The sequence below is a fragment of the Drosophila ananassae genome, chromosome XR (assembly GCF_017639315.1).
Source record: "Drosophila ananassae strain 14024-0371.13 chromosome XR, ASM1763931v2, whole genome shotgun sequence".
In the NCBI taxonomy this organism is placed as follows: domain Eukaryota; kingdom Metazoa; phylum Arthropoda; class Insecta; order Diptera; family Drosophilidae; genus Drosophila; species Drosophila ananassae.
The window spans coordinates 15,371,753-15,376,629 of record NC_057932.1 but is presented as its reverse complement, the minus strand read 5'-3'; the positions used below and the strand labels follow the sequence as shown (position 1 = coordinate 15,376,629).

At 34.4% G+C, this 4,877-nt stretch overlaps 1 long non-coding RNA gene across 5 annotated transcripts; it reads left to right on the top strand.

Moving 5' to 3' along the window:
• Positions 1–1,570: 1,570 nt before the first annotated feature.
• On the top strand, positions 1,571–3,699 carry LOC26514188. 5 transcript variants are annotated; one of them, XR_001408391.2, is made up of 4 exons: positions 1,590–1,726; positions 1,787–1,967; positions 3,285–3,457; positions 3,516–3,699. It is a non-coding gene; the product is annotated as an uncharacterized LOC26514188 (long non-coding RNA). The 5 variants fall into 5 exon arrangements; XR_006507758.1 differs by having other exon boundaries at positions 1,591–1,726; positions 1,787–1,907; XR_001408390.3 differs by lacking the exon at positions 1,787–1,967 and having other exon boundaries at positions 1,571–1,698.
• Positions 3,700–4,877: the final 1,178 nt, after the last annotated feature.

Genomic DNA, 4,877 nt, shown 5'->3' with positions numbered 1-4,877 from the left:
ACACATACAACAATGTCGTAAACCCCAAAAAAAATAAGAAAATAAAAATAAATATCAAAATTAAAGAAACGTAGACAGAAACGTGCCTCACACCCAATCGAAGTTAATTAAAATAACAATGCTCCCCCAGCTATAGCTTCGCACTAAAAATACTAACAACACCAAAAGTGCCAAATATGCAAAAATTCATTAAAAAAAAAATAAAAAATAAAAAAAAGAATAAAAATGATTATGACTTTGACCGTTGTGACGTCGTAATATCATTCCCAAAATAGACATTGTTCTTTGGAGACTGGGTCAGTTTTTATTTCTGTTTTTGGTCTTTTGTGATTTATATTTTTAGATAATAGTATTAAGACTTAAACTAATATATTTTCTTTTTATTTAAATACAAAAAAAAGGGTATTAGGTATTTTTCTTTAAACAAAAATAGAAACTTTTCAAGTACGTGCCTTCCAAAAGCTCGTTAAAAATCATAAAATTATTGTTTTTAGGAATTTTTTCGGTAGGGTATCTGGGTTTTCGGCCCTTGAATCTCAAAGAGCTATATATCTTGGCTTCTTGTTTTATTGGCCAATTGCCTCTTGGTAGCTACCATCACATCATTATTATTTCTTTAAAAATTCCAGCTCATCCAGCGATGCGATCATTCATGATGGAACAACTTAAGAAATAAGAAATATAAATTATTAAAAAAAAAATACATAACAATAATATGAATATTTTATGATATTATTAAGGCATAGTCATTGGCTTTTCTCCACCAACAAAATCCATTTTCCCCCTTAAAGATTTCCCCATTTATCATTACACTTCCCAGTTAGTTGGTTAGTAATACTGGTTAGGAATTGGGAATTTATTTGCTATTTAGTGACGCAGTTGAATTGAATTATTCTCGCATCTAATTAAAGATATATTAATATGATTATGAATGATTTGTGAGCGGCAGTCGTGCCTCGACTAGTCTCTAATCAAAACCTCTCAAAAGTCACATACAAATTATGGCCAAGTTATGGCCGAACAACCTGTACTATTTCGTAGCCAACTTGATGCTCGATTCTGTTGTAATTAAATATCTCACTTCTGGCCAAAAGTTTTAAGCCAAAAGCTAAAGTTTGCGTGAGGATCGAGTGTTGGATCCAAGTCTGGCTCTATAATTTGCATAGAAAATGATTAATCACTCGGCGATTAATTGCCAACGACTTGCAGTTGTTAAATGTTAAATGAAAACAATAAATTTCAGCAGCCACTAAACATAAATTACTCAAAAAAAAAAAAAAAATAATAAAATAAGCATTTGGGAGATCGGGTAACCCCACGAAGCCCACGTTATGATTGGCAACATAATTACCATATAGTATGTCTGGCCCGATGCACTTCCTCATTCATATAATTACACCAATTGCGGTTTAATTATCACGATAAGCGTGACTCCACCAGAGATCCCCAGGGTCTCTCCCCAGACTATGATTTAAAAAAAAAAAATCTATCATCGAGTTGGTGGAAAAAAGCAAAAAGTCTTTGACTTCAAGTGTTTTATTTTTTTTTGGGAAAAGTAGGCTTTGATTTTCCAAATAAGAGTATAAAAGGGCTGAGTTTCTCGGAAATCAGTCAGTCCCAAAATATGCTTTGAACGAGCAACACACTTATTATTTCGGTTTAGTAGAGCAGACTCCAAAATTTTCAATGAAAACAAAAGTGAGTAAAAATTATTAATATTTTTTTGGTGCGTAGTGTCTAAAGTGTAAATTCAAGTCTAAATATTTATTATTTTTTGGCAAAAAAGTGAATAGAGATAACTAGTGTACCGGGTATCATATACTCCAAGAAGTCCTGTAGAAAAAAGTGTCTAAATTCTAGTATTTATTTTAATATTTTTGGCGAAAAGTGAATATTAAACAGTGAAGGTTAACCCCTAGCTATAGTACCGGTTATCATATATTCCAAGAAGTCCTAGTCCTTATTAGGTGGCTTATTGTGTCCTATATCCTTTGATTGGCATTTCCAAAGCTCCTCGGGACTGCCATCATAATTAGAAATATTTCTCAGCAGCGTAGTGGCATTATGTCTTTTATCCTGGCTTCCGGTGATCAGCTGTTTGTCTGTCTGTCCAGGTGTATGTGTGTGTGTCATCCTGCATTTGTGTGAGCCACATAATTGGTCCTTTCTGTCACCACCACCATCCTTTCAGCATCGCACTGCACCACCTTGTTGTCGTGGGATGTTACCTGGCCAATTAGTTGGCCGAATCTGCCAAGACATAATTACACGCTGCAATCGCCCCCCATGCCACACCCCCTTTTACACACACACACACCTCCCACGCCCCTGTATTTTAGGGTGGCAATTATGAAATATTTTGGTTTTTGGTTTAGAACCTCGCGGAGGTTTTCTTTTTCTATTTTTAATTTTTATTTTAACAGTAAAGAGGTATCTTGAATTCTATTACTAACTAAAATAATTTCTGGCTGAAAAACTCCCACAAATTATACTCAAAATTGTATATTTTAGCACTAGTATAGTTCTGACCCTTTTTTCCATCCCCGCCAGTGTTGTCAGCCAGTTGTCAGGTGTTAGGTGTTGGACAGTTGCATTTCATTTTCATTTCCTCCTCTCCTCTTCCCTCCCATTCCCACTCCCATTCTCATTTTATTAAATTTAATTTTTGTATAAAACTACACCAATGTGTGTTAGTGTGCGTGTGTATATCTGCACTAATTAAATTCATGCTAAAATTTTTCTAATTAAAAGTTTACTAATGAAATTTATGCAGCTGCTGCTGTTGTGTGTGTGTGCGAGTGTGTGAGTGTGGGAGTGTGTGTGGGTGTGTGGGAGTCTCTCTTCCAAAGCCCAAAAGTCGCGCTTTCAATTAAAAATCGCCATTTTATTTTTTGTTATTTTGGGGGGAGTATGGAGGAAGGGATTATTTTATACGCGGGGACAGCTGGTGAGGTTGATGGGCTCGAATTAGATTTGAATTAAATTGCATTTTTGTGGTTATTATTTATTTCGTTGCAACATTTCCACGTCCAACAGTCACTAATTTTTTTTTTAGTGTGTATTTTGCAGAGGAAACTAGTAAACAACACTGTGTGGGCAAGTTAATGCAATTAAATGTGGCATAATTAAAAACTAATATGAGAGGGGAGTGGTGGGGAGTATCAACTTTGATTATCAACTAAGCATAAATAAATAAAAAGGCTATGATTTGTTGATTTACACTATACTAAAAATTATACTAAAATTATCCATAAAATTATCTTTAAAATTATCTATTTTTTCAGAAGCAAAATGGCGGCAATTTAGGACGTAATAAGGGTTAAGGACACTTAAGGACACTTTGGAACACACTGTAGACACATACATATATATTGCTGGAGGATACCTATATCGGGCATTCGCGAATGTCCACCGCTGGTATTGACGGATTATAAATAATAAATAGTACACACTTTACGTAAGTTTAAATATCACTAATTATGTTAATTAAATTAATAATTAATTTCGCCTTCTAGACACTGTCGATCAGGAAATTGAACACAAAATTCGCACTTGTCTCCATTGGGTTTGACATCACACTGTTCCTCAGTTTGTGGCAGATCATCACCTGAATCCCGCAAACTGAGAACACAATCCTGGACACAAGCCGAATAATTAGGATATCACATAACTTGTTCAATAAAGATTATAATCTTCAAATTTGCCGGGCATTTTATTCGAATGGGAATTTATTGGTATTTTTCAGCTTAAAGTTGCTCTCAAACTTTGGCTCTCCTGAAGGCAACAGTTTTCTCCCTTTAGGGAGTGCAGCCTCCACCCTCTCCCACCATACTCTCTCTCTTACAGTGGAAGAAGCGCCTGGCTTTTGACCATGCCTTGGCTCCACCTGCTCTCATTCGCACTTGCGCTCTCCGCCAGTTCACAAGATCGAGTACGTTCAAGTCGTTCGCTTCCGTGGTCCGTTATTTCTTCATTTTTCGGTTTTTTCTTAATAGATTTTGCTTAATATTTTCATTAAAAATAATTTTAATTAGTGAGTAAATGTTTCAAATAATTAAATGCAAGTGTAGAGCCTTAAACTTACGCGAGTGTTTCTGTTTTAGTGCGAATTTTCTAATTTTTTCGTCTTAAAATAAAGTCCAAGTGTTTAATAATTGTGTATCCTGTATATAAAATAAGAAAATAAACATATTTAAGTACTTTTTAATAGTTTTCAAAGCAAATTCATTAAAAAAATGGGGAAATACGCGTCGGGTACTCGATCTCGCGTGCATGTATGAGTGCGAAGGGAAATATTGAGCGTAAAGTACCGCAAACTTTGCGCTTCCTTTTCTTACGCTTGTGCTCAGTTCACGGTGAGTTTCATTTACCGTTGTTGTTTTTCTTTCTTCATCTTTCTTGAACTAAAATTATATTAATTTTTTAAAATATATTTATGAGCGATCCTTTAAACCAGATTTTAAACATTATATATAGTATCAAATATAATTTATTTATTGACAATAAAAAACGAAAGTAAAAGTTAAATACTATAAGCTAATTTTTGAATTTTAATATTTATTTTAATTGAAACTGTTATTTATTCTTTCCAATATTAAATGCCAAAAACTGAAATATAATATTTTTTTTTTGTAATTTTAATATTTAAAAAAAACTTTGGCATCTCTAGCTTGCACTCTCTCTCTTTGAAGTGAAATAAAAACAACGGATCCTTGCCAATTTTGGCAGTTCCTGCTCTCTCTCTCTCTCCAGCTTAATTGCTCCTCTGCCGAGATGCATGCTATGTTTTTCACCAGGCATGGCTGCTCTCTTTTCCACTTCCGCTCTCCATTGCTACACGATCGAGTTGACTCCATCGCTGTCTCTCTTTGTTTTCT